Source organism: Cervus canadensis, chromosome 1 (assembly GCF_019320065.1).
Source record: "Cervus canadensis isolate Bull #8, Minnesota chromosome 1, ASM1932006v1, whole genome shotgun sequence".
NCBI classification, from domain to species: domain Eukaryota; kingdom Metazoa; phylum Chordata; class Mammalia; order Artiodactyla; family Cervidae; genus Cervus; species Cervus canadensis.
Genome location: NC_057386.1, coordinates 118,269,247 through 118,284,267, shown reverse-complemented (window position 1 = coordinate 118,284,267; position 15,021 = coordinate 118,269,247). Strand labels below are relative to the sequence as shown.

General features: G+C 43.7%; 1 protein-coding gene across 1 annotated transcript in view; it reads right to left on the bottom strand.

Moving 5' to 3' along the window:
• Positions 1 to 12,955, bottom strand: part of RPH3A (rabphilin 3A) — a 265,132-nt gene extending 252,177 nt beyond the window's left edge. Inside the window, exon 1 of the mRNA XM_043439517.1 lies at positions 12,847 to 12,955. The gene's annotated coding sequence lies outside the window, so the exon portion shown is untranslated. The remainder of the gene's footprint in view (positions 1 to 12,846) is intronic.
• Positions 12,956 to 15,021: the final 2,066 nt, after the last annotated feature.

Genomic DNA, 15,021 nt, shown 5'->3' with positions numbered 1-15,021 from the left:
AAGATCTTTTAAGTTTCCAAACTCAATCCAGGTTTCTCTACAGAATTCAGTTCTGGCCATGTACTCCCCCAAAGGGGCTGTCTCTCTTGACTCACACCATCCAAACTCACAAAAGACCAATGTATAAATCAGAGGGCCAGTGTCCTGACTGCTGTTGAGACTCAGAAGCAGAAGGGCTCAGGGAAGAAAAGCTCGTTTTCTTCACCAAGCACACTTCCTTCCTGTTACAAACCTGTACCAGAAAACACAGTATACACTACTGCTGTCCTTCTCACCATCCCTTGCACGCTGATGTGACAACTTCTGTCAATACCTGTGATTCTTTACCAGGGCTTCTCTGGCTGCCGAAGCCTGCTAAGCCAGTGTGTAGAGTGCATCAGAAGTGTACCCCAGGAGTAGCCCTTCAATGATGACTGGTGTGAGTGAAGGACATGTTCTTCCTTACCCACACAGCTTTGCACACCATAAGCAACCGTGAAGCACGTGCTACACAGCCTCCCAGTTGCCCTCAGCAAGAGGCTACTACTTACTGCCCTTCTCTGTCGCAGTTCCCTGCCGACTAGGAATCACCTGTCAGATAAACCCCTTGCATTGAAACCCCCGTCCCAGGATCTGCTTTTGGGGGAACCCAGCTTCCCAGGTGGTGCTAGCAGTAAAGAATCCGCCTGCCAAATGCAGGAGATGCAAGAGACACGGGTTTGATCCCTGGGTCGGGAAGATCTCCTGAAGGAGGAAATGGCAACCAACCCCGGTATTCTTGCCTGGAAAATTCCATGGGAAGAGGAGCCTGGTGGGCTACAGTTCGTGGGCAAAGAGCCAGACATCACCGAACAACTGAGCACAACTCTGCACAAGCCTCATAACATTGAGGCCCTGCATTCTAGGGATTGGCCTGCATTCTAGGGATTTGTATAAACAGGTTCTTTGGCTTACTAGTCTAGGAACTCTCTTGGGGACAGTTCTGGGCACATACACTGACCTGTCTGGAGTCCCTGAACTCACTTCTATAGATCCTCAGTTAACACAGCCTCTCTTCAGAAGACAACCCAATTGATCAGCTTTTTGTGCTTTTAATTACAATCCCCATCCAGGCACCTTCTGACATAGGTAGGAAGGGTTCTAGGCTCTCCTAACTCATCAATCACACACATACCCTTATCTGGGCTTCCCTGATAGCTCAGTTGGTAAAGAATCCGCCTGCAATGCAGGAGACCCCGGTTCAATTCCTGGGTCAGGAAGATCTGCAGAAGGGATAGGTTACCCACGTCAGTATTCTTGGGCTTCCCTTGTGTCTCAGCTGATAAAGAATCCGCCCGCAATGCGGGAGACCTGGGTTTGATCCCTGGGTTGGGAAGATCTCCTGGAGAAGGGAAAGGCTACCCTCTCCAGTATTCGGCCTGGAAAATTCCATGGACTGTACAGTCCATAGGGTCACAAAGAGTTGGACACGATTGAGCGATTTCCTAGCTTTAGGATGGTCATTTACTTTTTTCTTGTAACAGATTCTTAAATACATTAAAAAAAAAGGTCCCATTTTTATAGTAATTAAAACATGACAAATAAGGTAAAGACCCTCTTGAACACCACCTTTCTCCAGGAATCTCAGTCCCATTTTCCTCTCCCCTGTAGTCAGTTTGGTATGTTTATTTCCAGTCTTTTCCTATGAATTTACACAGATATATTAAGTCATGGAAATACATGGGTGAGGTTAACATAAATGGTTGAACTGCTCCAATATCTGAGCAAGCATAGTTGGCTTGCTTAGATACTGGGGCAAAGAGGGAAAGGGGAGGGAGAAGGCTGTTGGTGGTCAAACATCAAATACAGAATCTGACTCTTCATTATACTTGATTTATGTCAACTTGGGTAAGCATTTCACTGCATAAACCACATATCCTCTAGATCAATAGACAATCACTAATCAATTTACCTTAGACTATGACTTTAGCAGATTGTATCTGGTTAAACTTGTTTCTGCTCCTGACTCCATCTCCCCATAGAAAAAACTGTTAAAGAAACCCACCTAGTGAGAAATATACCTAAGCTAATCACTCATCTTTTGTTGAGCACTTACTTTATATAGGAACTATTCCAAGAACTTTTGCCGTAGTTAACTCTTTGCCATATAACAATTCTCTGAACTAGGGGTTTTTATTATCCCTATTCTATAGGAGAGGAAACTGACATATAGAGAGGTGAAATGATTTGATTTGCATAGCCAGTAAGCAGCATGGGACTCAAGGCCAGGCTGTTCAGATCCAGAGCCCAGGCTCTTAATCACTATGCTGAAATGTGGACTCCTTCAGGAGACTGGCAAAACATGGTCCCATGTATTTGTGCAACTCCAAGACCACATAGCATGCAATGTAAATGGTATCCTTTAGAGTTGTGAAACCAGTTGGGTCTTGTGTACACCTAAGAATGCCTGGCATATGTAAGTGCTCAATAAACATTGGTGAATTAATTAATAACTTTACATATAATAATAAAAACAAAGCAGCATTATATTATCCATGAGGATATAAAAACCAATACAATAAAATCAGCTAAAGAGCTCCAGCTCACACACTGAACATTATCTCAACATCCTATGTCAATAGCCACTGAGGAGACATTGCCCTCTACTCTTTAGAGAGCACCAGAAGGCAGAAACTGGATGGATGAATGAATGAATGAATGGATGAATGTCTGTGGATTATTGGATGGATAGTGGGGTATATGGATGGATGAATGATTACATGAATGAATGGATGGATGACAACAGAATAAACAGATGGGTGGGTAGGTAGACAGGTGACATGAGCAGTTAAAATCATGAACTCTTTAGTTACACTGCCTGGGTTCATATCCTAACTCTGTAAATTATTCCAGGAATAAATATGGAATTAAGGAGCCTGGAAAGCAACCCAAAATCAGATTCTGAGAAGGAATAGGCCATGTGAATGAAATAATTATGAAACATCAGAGCCAAAAAGAACTGATTTAATCAAACATCTTTCCACTAGTGTCCTAGTGGAAACACTGGGATCCGGAGAGGTAAAGCTACTTGTCCAAGATGACACAGTTGATTAGTGGCAGTACAAGGACACAAGTCCAAACTTTCTGACTCTCTTTTCTTCAACAAACATACATTGAATATCTACTATGCTCCAGGCACTGTGCTAGATGCTGGAGATATCACATTGAGCAAAACACACCCAGGACCTATCTTTTGGGTAGTTAAAGTCTAATGTGAAGTTATGTGGGATAAGGGGATCATATTAACAGTGAGGAGCACTCTAACCTGGTGATCAGAGAAGGCTTCCTTGAGGAGGCATTATAGTTAAGACCTAGAGACAATTGAAAAGATGGATAGGAAGCATTCTGGCAGAACCATGTATTAAATAGCTCTATGACTCTGAGCAAACTACCTAATTTCCCTGGACCTTGTTTGCCTCATTTTAAAATGTGGAAAATAAATAACAAAATGCACTCAATAAATGTTAGTTCTCAACCACCAGAGAAGTTCCCTTACTCATTATTTCTAATAGAGAATGTATCAGTCAGCTTAGTCTAGGTTATGCTGCAGTAACAAATACACTAAAACCTCAGTGCTTTAATACAATAAAAATTTACTCTCCCCTAGCACAGAGTCTGCTGTGGTTCCAGGTAACTCAGAAATCCAGGTGAAAATAGTACTCTGATTCCACATTTTCAACATGAGGCCTTCACAATTCACACAGCAGAAAAAAAGTAAACAGAGCACTCATAACCATTCCTATGCCTAAGCCTGGAGGTGACGCACACTCTACTCATAGACCATCAGCCAGAACTAGTCTCAAGGCTCCACTTCAGTGCAAAGGGACCAAGAATGCAGCCTAGAACACGGACTGTCTGATGAGCATTACTATCTCTGCCACAGTGGGGATACACACAAGGACATAATTACAATTCCGATATGTGCCAGGAAGGGTCTGACTGTGGATGGACTGGCCAAAACTCCTGAATTAAGACTTCAGGAGTCAGCGGACACACGTATAAAACCACAGAGAAAAAAGAAATAAATGACTGTCCATCATAGAACTGTTCTCAAAACCAAGGTAGGAGTCTTGCAAGTTATCCATCCCTGCAGCCTGGCCACAGCCAAGCAATGATTTCATTTCTAAGCACAAATCACTAAAAAATAATGCAGAGCACAGAAATTCAGTCACACAATTCCCACAACACCTGTAAAAACAGCCTGACATAGCACAATGCCCAGGATTTATTTACTGGGTCCTGTTCTGAGTAAAAAGCTCAGCACATCATGGCCCGTGCCTAACCAGTACCTGGGTTCAGCTCAGATCCAATAAGAATCAACAGAGGTCTCAAAGGAGAAAGATGGTCTCACAGGACTGGGACCAATAGGAGACATTGATCGGTTTAAAGGGCAGTTGCTCCTCAACACCACCTAAGCACTACTACTTGGGATTATTTTTAAATTTTTAAGAGAAGTTGGAAATCTGGATTTTTCTGTGAGATCTCTTTGAATTTTGTAAAGTGGGAATTAAGTAAAGTTATTAAAAATATTCTTTAAGTTGAACAAAATACATCTGCTGTCCAGATTCATCCAGTGGGGCTGAATGTGAACAGGCCTGCTGTGAAGCCAGACTCCAACTCTCTCTATTCAGACTCTGAAAAAAATGTAGCCTGGAGCCTTCAGAAAATGAGTCATCCCACCAGCAGTAGCCTTAAGAGAGAAAAGCTGCCATCAACCAGTACGACACCAGTTAGGGAGTGGTTATGTAAATTAAGTTGCCCAGTGAAATATTACGTACCCATTAAAGATGTTGTTTGTGAAGACAGGAAGGACAGACAGACATGCATAGGGAGAAAATGCTAACAGAAAAGCATACAAACCTATTATTATGTACAATAAAAATAATCTGCATATCAAAACTATATAGCAAAAAAAAAGATGAAAAGAAATGCACCAAAATGTTCATGCAGTTCTTTGGGTGATAGAATTATGGAGAGTTTTCATTTGTTCTTTTTATTTCTCCCCAAATCATTTAATGAGTTTGTTCTTTTCATAACAGGAGGGAAATACTTATTAAAAATTAAGCATTTGTTGATGTGTGCATTAAAGAATTTCAGACCTTGGAAAAAATGTTAGTGGTCATCAAGTTCAAAACTTCTGACTCAATAGAAGAGGAAATTGAAGCCCAGAAAGGCTGAATAACTTTCCCATGGTGACACAGCAGCAAAGCCAGAATTTAACTCAGCTGTCTTGATGTCAGTCTGGGTTCAGGTATAGCAGGCTACTGACCCAGACATAACATAGAGGAAAGGAATAGCTCAACTGGGGAAAAAAAAAAAAAAACATAGAGGAAAGGAAAATTAAAAAGGAAAAGGAAGGCCGGAAGAAGGGAGTGGAGGAGGAAAAATCTTAAAACTTCCCAAGCTACCTATCTTTTTTCCCCCAAACATTTCACATTATCTCTAGACCTGCCTGTTTCCATAAAGGCTGACGATCTTAATTTTGCCAAGATTCTGCAAAACATTTCCTCTCTGTAATATTCCCCAAGGGAGGAAAACTTGCAGGAAGTAACCAAAGAACAATTTTTACTTTCTAACTTAATTACTGCTATTTTCTTCTATTAGGGTGCTCATCAAGAACTGAGATTTAAATGTTCCCCCCTCTAAGCTGGTGTGTAATGACTAGACACAGAATTAAGAAAAATTAATTTTGAACGTCAGTGTAATTCCTGTGGGAGAATACATTTCTATAATTTACCTCCCTGACCCATTAGTGCTTTGACAGTTTTAGGAATTTAATATTTCAGTCACATCTCACATTTTGCAAACCAATCCCCACAAATTTGCTAATAAAAAGACTATCTTGCTAAAAGTTAGCAAGCCAGCTAACTTCCCCCTGCCGCTGTAGCTCAGTTGATAAAGAATCCGCCTGTAATGCAGGTGACCCCGGTTCGATTCCCAGGTCTGAAAGATCCCCTGGAGAAGGGATAGGCTATCCCTTGGAGAAGGGACATCCCCTGGAAAAGGGATAGCCATGAAATTAAAAGATGCTTACTCCTTGGAAGAAAAGCTATGACCAACCCAGACAGCATATTAAAAAGCAGAGATATTATTTTGCCAACAAAGGTCCATCTAGTTGAAGCTGTGAGAGTCGGACCATAAAGAAAGCTGAGCACCGAAGAATTGATGCTTTTGAACTGTGGTGTTGAGAGTCCTTGAGAGTCCCCTGGACTACAAGGAGATCAAACCAGTCCATCCTAAAGGACTTCCTTCAACCTTAAAGCCCTCATCACGTCCTGAATCTCCAATGGAAGGACTGATACTAAAGCTGAAACTGCAATATTTTGACTACCTGATGTGAAGAACTGACTCATTGGAAAAGACCTTGATGCTGGGAAAGACTGAAGGCAGGAGAAAAAAGGGATGACAGAGGATGAGATGGTGTTATGGCATCACTGACTCAATGGACATGAGTTTGAGCAAGCTCCGGGAGTTGGTGATGGACAAGGAAGCCTAGCATGCCACAGTCCATGCATAGGGTCACAAAGAGTCAGACACAACTGAGCGACTGAACTGAAGCCCTTGATTAAAAATGGCCTTATATGGAGGGGACTCTTCATAAAGTCATAGCTTGTTAAAAAAAAGGGGGGGGACTAACAGGAAAGATGGGGTGGTAGGGCTGGGGTAAGGAAGCCAGGGGAGACAGAAAGAGGCAGAGAGATACCCTGGTGGTCCCAGTGGTTAGGACTAGGAGCTTTCAGTGCTGGGGCCATGGGTTTGATCCCTAGCAGGGAAACTAAGATCCCACAGGTTGTGGGGTGTGGTCAAAAAAAGAGGAGAGACAGAGAAAGAGTTTAATATAAAGTCCATGGAAAGAAATTGAGAGAGAAGCAGAGAAAGACAGACAAGAGTGAGACACAGGCAGACAAAGATATACAGACACAAGCAGAGACTGAGAGGCAGATAGACAGAGGCAGAGACAGGAAGACAAAGAAACTGACAGAGAGCAATAGAGTAAGAGGGGAAGTGAGAAGTGGGTGCTGGTCTTCCTTCAACCTTAAAGCCCTCATCACGTCACCACCATCACAGCAGCAAACCATAATCACTCTGTCACCCGGGTTCAGGGTCTCCACTGAGACTGGGAGCAAAGTCAAAATAAAGTGGATTGTTAGGATCCCAGGCACGACAGGAAGAGAAGGACCAACACAGCTCTCCGGCAGAAAGTTAGACTCCCAGGACTCTGAGCCTTGGACGTGGAGGCAAGTCTTCTGGTGCTTTCTAGGCAAGCTGGTCCCCAAAGCATCCATTTTCTGCCCCCTGCCCAGACAGTACCAACAGGGAATGAGGGTGAAGCTTCACGTGGCTTTGAAGTACTTCATATTATAAGGACTAATGCCTGCAGGCCAGGGAAATGCCAGGCTCAAAGCCTATGCGCGCTTTCTCTCCTGTGACCTGAATGCATCACACATGTTCTTTTTTGTCCCCCAGCCTTCATTGGTCTTCACAAACTTGGAATTTCGCCTTGATTTTTCTCTTTCAGCTGATATTTACACAGGGAAAAAAAAAAAAAAACCACAGCGATAATAATATCAGCAGGTAGTTTTTGACCACTGATTGTGTGGCAGGCATTGGGCCACACTTTACAAGAATTATGTCATGTCATGCTCACCACAAAATCTTTACGTTTTAGTCACAGTATTTTTTAGGTAAGAAAAGTGTGGCTCAGAGTTATGTTTTGTTTAAGAGCACATTGCTAATGGGTCAGGTAGAAAAGATTTTAACCCATCAACCAGTTCTTCACCACAGTGCCTCTAAGTCTCTGCTGTGAAGGTTCATTTAGTTAAAGAATGCAGTTCCAGGGAATTCCCTGATGGTTCAGTGGTTAGGACTCTGCATTTCCACTGCAGGGGGGCATGGATATGATCCCTGGTCCAAAAACTAAGTTCCCACAAGCCACACAGCCAGAAAAAAAAAAAAAACAAGAATATGATTCCAAGTGGCCAAGAAAATGGTTCCTAAAACTGCCATGCTCCCTTCCCTCAACAGGGCTTTGCATAAGTAATCTAATTAATAAATTACTTAATTATTAAGAGAGTGAGTGAAATAACTAGAAATATATGTTAAAACCAAAATTAGAAGTATGAAGATAGAGAAATGCCATAAGAATCAGCTAAGGGGGTTGAAAACAGTTGCCTCTAAGGATGGACTAGGAAAGAAGTGGGAAATATGATTATTCTGTTATAAATATGTGATAATTGACTTCTCAGCTATATGCATGTATTATGTCAATACAGTTAAATCATAAAAATTAAAAGCAATGACTTTACTGGAATTTTTTTAAACATAAGAAGAAAGATGAAAGGGAAGGAGAAAAGGAGTTTTTCAAATGGGAAGAAAATGGAGTGGTGAGGGAGGGGAGGAGGGAGGGGAAGACACATCCTAGAGAGCAATCCATGCAGTTCAAAGGGTCTGTGCTTGTGCTTAGTCACTCAGTTGTGTCCGACTCTTTGAGACCCCATCAGGCTCCTCTGTCCATGGGATTTTTCAGGCTAGAATATTGGAGAGGGTTGCCATTCCCTCCTCCAGGGGATCTTCCCAACCCAGGGATCAACCCGTGATCCCTGCGTCTCCTGCATTGCAGGCAGATTCTTTACTGCTGAGCCAACGGGGAAGACCTGGGTACCCACAACCTAATTCTCAGAATGAGGAGTCACTGCCGACCTTGAGCTACACAGTGGAATGGAAGGAGGCCTCTATGAAATTGTATACAAAATGAAGTTACGTGTGAATTTCCCAGGTTCTGTGTTTTCAACTAGCTTATCAAAGGAAGCTGTGATGAAAGGTTAGGAACTAGTAAATAAACAAGGTAAAAAAATTTTTTTATATTTTTTAAAAATGGAAAGGGTTCATGGAAAGTTCTAGATTCCCAACTAGATTCATGTAAAGTTCCTGACTCTGACCGCCAAAATACAGTAACGCTGAGTCTGTAGCTTCTCATGGTAATAATGATTGTGCAGAGCTGAGTTGCTGCTGCTGCCTGTGTAATAGGGACAAGCAAATCTGACTTGATACTGGATCTATTAGTACTTCCTTACTTTAACCTTTGCATTCTATTGCTTTTGCTACAGATTAAGAATGTTGCCTATAGCCCGAAATATACTGGATAGCCCATTTCCAAGGCTCTGTCCTTTAAAGGTATAACACGTTTCCATCATATAGAGATAAAAAATTGCAAAACAGAGAGTAACAGTTCTCATGTTGGAAGTTTACAGGAATATGGTGACCTGACCTATATGGACAGCTGCAAAAACAAAGGGTTCTCACAGGGTGAAGTTTGCAACAACCAACCACCCGCCTTTTAGCATAGAAGAAGCCGGAATTCTAACTTGGGTAAGATGTTGTTGTCGTTGTTTTTCCCCCTAGGAAGAATTTTATTGTCAAGTAACTCCCTTAGGGAACAAAGCCTTCTGAGAAGTCTGAAGCACACTTCCCCTTTCCTTCTGTGATTTAAGATGGTTCTTTGGGACACTAGACTACCATCTTCTTGGTCTGCTGGCTTTCCAAATAAAGTCACTATTCCTTTTGCCCCAATAACTCATTTACCAATTTATTGGCCTATCATGCAAGAAGCGGTATGAGCTTGAACTCACTAACATCTATAGATGGAGCGCGTGTTCTCCAACTCACCACACCCTACCACTCTTGTATTTTCCTGGCCCAGGCTACTTTACTTGTTGACATTTTATGCTTGAACCCTGTAAGCAGTTGAGTTAGCAACTCCTAGCTGTCAGAAAGTGGCTAGTTCAGACTAAAATGTGAGTGGTTGATATGTTTGCATGGTTCTGTGGTTTCTTTTAAAGAGAAGCTTACTGAACCCATCAAAATTCTGAATGATGAAATTCATAGGTGATCTATTTCTGAGTCCCTCAGACCATGTTTATATGTCTTACTCTTTCTTGCATTCAGATTAGACTAACAGAAACCCAGCTCCAAGCACGCTCCCTCCAAAAAACTTCTGTAGAGCTTCCCAGATTTCTCCACAATCTATTTTTATTGTTAACTTAGTTTGGATTGGCTGATTTTGGCTTGTTTGATTTTGGAGTCTTTGATTGGGAGTTGTTTCTTTTTTCTGTTGTTTTCCATGGGGTTTTTTCGGCTTGGTTTTTGCTATTTTAAGACAAATTATTAGCTGCTGACAATCATAATTTTTCCTGTTGAAAGAATCTTGGCCTCCAAGAAAATGGGGAATCAGTAGCTCCCTTTGACTGACACATACTTTTGAAAGTTTCTGTTTGCCTCCCTAGCTCTGAGGTAACTATCATAGACAGTCACTATTGCTGGGGTCACACTGAGAAAAACACTGTTACCTTTCCATAATAAAATGCTGTGCAGTCTGAAATTGTCTCATGCTGGGCCCATTTTCCTAACTGTCTGGCACCTGCAAAGGGACAAAATGACTTTGAATTGAGGGGTAGTGGTGAGAAAAACAAAGGGGAGCAAAGTCAAAGACTGTGATGTTCTTTATATGAGAAGTGTGAGAACAGTGACTTCTATTGCACCTCAAAAGGAGAGAGAGATTCCTTGCCTGAGGCTGGTGTCTAAGAGACTGAATCTCTACTTCACTTGAGTCAATTACATTTGATTCAGTACTTCCTGAGCATCATGCAGTTTGTCTGACTTGTGAGGATGCAAAGATGAGGAAGACAGAGCCATAGTTCTCAAGGAACTTGAAGTCTAATAGGAGAGATCAGACAAAAACTCTAAGAATGATAAATAAATAAATATGGTTTCCAATTACATAATCTTTCTACTCTTTCCTAACAAATGTTTATTCCCACTATTCTTGGTAACCACCACCACGTTCCCAATTTCAAGCTATTTGGTTCAGGAGAGCCCCACTGAGAGAAAGATAATTTCAACTATACTGGTTGAGCCCCTGGATCAAGCCATACCTGAAAGTTTCCCCCTTAGTCTTTTCTGAGCTTTCAAGCTGTAAAGTCCCCGTTTGTTTAGCATAAGCAGGTTTAAGTTATCTTTTTAACTGAAAGAATCCAGACTAATAAAAACATATACAAATACTCTTACTTATATTATCTCATTTCATCTTCAAAGCAATTCTGTAAGATTTACAAGAAGGAACTGCTCAGGGACCTGTAAAGGGTAAGACTGGTGTGAACAATGCCAGTTCCATTACGTAACCTAATCAAACCTTCCTAAAGAAAATGCTTACTCCACCAAATTATCCTGGGCCAGACCTGAGCGTTAGTGTATCAAAGGCAAGAAAGTCAACTCTAAGATCAATAGAAGATCATGAATCTGGAGACATAAAGAACTATCTGGAAGGAGACTAATATAACTTGTCCAGGCAAAAAAGGCCTAGAGCAGTGTCTCTCAAACTTTGATATGTATATGAATCAACTGAGGATCTCATTAAAGTCCAGGGTCTAATTCCGTAGGTCTAGGGTGGGGCCTGAGATTCAACATTTATAACCAGCTTCCAAAAGATATGATAGAGATACTGCTAAACCAGGACCACACTTTGAAGAGCCAGGGCTCAGATCAGGGCAGCGACCACCCAGACATGTTTAGGACAGAGGTAGCTACCAAACATGTTTTATTTGGCTCAACACAGTAATTTAAAAAAATTTTTTTTAAAAGTTACTATATCAGTTTCTCTATTTTGTGTGTTTGAAACTTTTCATTATAAAAAGTGTTTTAAAATTTAAGTCAATAGTCAAAATCTAAAGATGACTTTACAAAAATGTCCCACTTTCTTCTTCTCAAGAAATCAGAATATCTGGCCACACTGGGCTCACAATCCTGCCTGGAAACATGAATCTCTCTGGTGGGGCTCCAAGTTGATCCCACAGTCCATCTGCTCAGCACAGCACAATGGTTGAAAGTCTGGAACCTGAACCCACCCTGCCCATCTGGTCCTGACCTGGTACTTCTTACCTGTGTGATGGTGTGCAAGTAACTTTCACCAGATTCCCCATATGTGAAATGGGAATGATAACAAGTAGCAACCTTGAGGTAGGGTGAGGATTAAGTAAACGGATATGCTGCTAAAGCTCTCCAGAGAGTGCCTGGGACCAGGTAAGGCTTGGGACCATTACTTATCTCCTGGTCCTTGTACGCACCTGAGTTTACCATCCCTGGTTTAGAAGATGAAATTTCAAGAATATTGTCAGCGGGTGAGACCAGGAAGACCCACTCTGAGTATGGAAATCACCATCCCTGGGGTGAGAAGTGAAGACCAGGGTAACAATCTGATACACACAGGCTGATGTTCACTGGCTCTTAAGAGTCCAGATAACTACACTTTCTGCATCTCCCCTCTTCTGCTCCCCTTGAAAGACCCTTGACCAAGGCCCAAAGAGGGAGAGGTGTCCCAGTTGATGCCAGGAAACCCCTGGGATCTCTGGAGAAGGCGCGCATCCAACACAGGAGGCTACCCAGGCCAGGTGTTAACCCCCTGCCCACCTGGGGAAGAGGGACACCGCTGGAGACACAGGCCACTGAGCCCCAGGGACCAGTTGCGCTGGCGACCACCTGTTTTCCGCGCGCAGACGCTGCCACTAGCACACCCTTTCGGGACCCGCCCCCCAAATTCCGGTCGGATCCCGCCGGTCCTGTGCCTTCTCCCCGCCGTCCAATACCGTAGGCGCCCCACCCTCAGTTCCAGCGCATCCTCCAGCTCCAGCTGGCCCCGGGGACATCTTCCTGCGTCTCCCTCCCCACCCCAAATAACACCCCACTATCCCGGACTCAGCGCGCTCGCGGAGGTAGGACCTGCGGTGGCCAGTCCCCTTCCCCTGAGCAAACCCCTTCCCCGCCAGCCCACCTTACCCTCCCGCAGCGGCGGAGAGCCCGCCGTCCCTCGTCCTCCTCCTCCAGCCTTGTCGCCTCTGCCACCGCCGCCGCTGCAAAGCCACCTGCGCGTGACCCTCGATCACCAACACCCTCCCCCACCAACCCCTCACGTACACACCCGCGTGCGCGCTCAGACCTTAGATGTGGAGCAGTGGACGCGGGGAAGCTCAGAAAGGGTTAACGAGCCAAGCTCAAAGATCAGGAAGACCACCTCCCTCCTCCATCCCCCCTCCACCACCGCAGGTAAGTTGTCCCTGCAGTTGGGCTTCTTGGCTGGCAGAATCCATTCACCCACTCCTCTCTCCTCCATTCAGTCATTCACTCATGTTCCCTGTCCCCAGATACACAGTGGTCTACCGCCACTGGTGGAAGATGCCGGGAGAGGGGGAGTCATGGGGAGGGGGTGTCACTTGCTGTCCCTCTAGGAGCACTTTCTCCCCCTCCTAAGGGTCCTCAAAGAGAAAATCAGGAAAGCTGGGGTCGGGCTGGGGTGGAGGAGTCAACTTTCATCTCTGCTCTCAAAAGAAACTGCTGGCTAGAATAAGCAAGATTTTTAATCAGTGACTTAAAGGGTGCCTAAAGTGGACTTTCAGCCAATTTATTTAATCCCTCTGGGACCAAATGAAGTAGAGTGGATGTTGGAAGTATTAAATGCATTGTTCTTAACAGTGTCTGGCACACAGTAGGCACTCAATCATGGTAGCTATTATTATTGCCCCCTGCATTCAGCAAGACACCTATTCCCAAAGCTGGAATGGAAGAGAACATCCTGCCAGTGTGGAAATCATCTCATTCTCTTCCTCTTTAAGCCAAGTGATATAAACCAGAGGCATGTGGCCAAGGGTGGCCTGCAAAATACATTCTGTTTGGTTTAGTCAGTTGTTTTTTTTTTAAGTGAACTAATTGCCAACACTTACAAACTGAGAGACTGATGGCTGAAACTGATGCTCCAGTACTTCGGCCACCTTATGCAAAGAGCTGACTCATTAGAAAAGACCCTGATCCTAGGAAAGATTGAAGCCAGGAGGAGAAGGGGACAGCAGAGGACGAGATGGTTGGATGGTGTCACTGACTCGATGGACATGAATTTGAGCAAGCTCCGGGAGATAGTGAAGGACAGAGAAGCCTGGCATGCTGCAGTCAATGGCATTGCAAAGAGTCGGACACTACTGAGCAACTGAAAAACAACAATAAACTGGGAGGGCACATAAATATGGGGATTTTCAGTACCTCTTTGATAAATAGAAAGTCTGAGCCATCTAACCACACTTTCCTGAAGGCAGGAAGTTCAAAAAGCAGTGGGTCCTTTAAACAAGTGTTTTTCCTAGCATTTCTTTTTAATTTTTTTTGGTCACACCATGTGGCATGTGGGATCCTAGTTCCCCAACCAAGAATCAAACCTGCACCCCCTGCATGAAGCATGGCATCTTAACCACTGGACCACCAAGGAAGTCATGGTGTTTCTTCTGATTAGTCAATTTCCACTAGGCCCACTTCCCTCGTTTACAAGGTTTTCATGGCCCCTGTGAACCTTTATATTTATTAATTTATTTGGCTTCATCAGATATTCATTGCAGCTTGCAGGATCTTAGTTGGGCTTATTCTGGCTATTTACAGGGTAGGCTAGAGCTAGGCTAGTGTCAGGAGTTAGCTCCCCGCCCTTCTCCCGGAGTATGTCTCAACCGATGACTGGCCAAAGGTGGGGGTGGGATAAGCATCAGATCCCAGATCCCTCACTCCTTGGTGGAGGATATATTGCATGTGGATTTGGGCTCTGCTGCCTCAGTGGCAGTCTGCTCAAGATGCATCTGTATTTGCTTTCTTCCTTTGCTTTCCCCAGGAGAAGGCAATGGCACCCCACTCCAGTACTCTTGCCTGGAAAATCCGATAGGCGGAGGAGCCTGGTAGGCTGCAGTCCATGGGGTCGCGAAGAGTCGGACATGACTGAGCGACTTCACTTTCACTTTTCACTTTTATGCGTTGGAGAAGGAAATGGCAACCCACTCCAGTACTCTTGCCTGGAAAATCCCATGGATGGGGGAGCGTGGTAGGCTACAGTCCATGGGGTCACAAAGAGTCAGATACAACTGAGCGACCTCACTTCACTTCAGCTGTTGAAGGAGGTCATGGAGACGATGTGACTACTGTTTG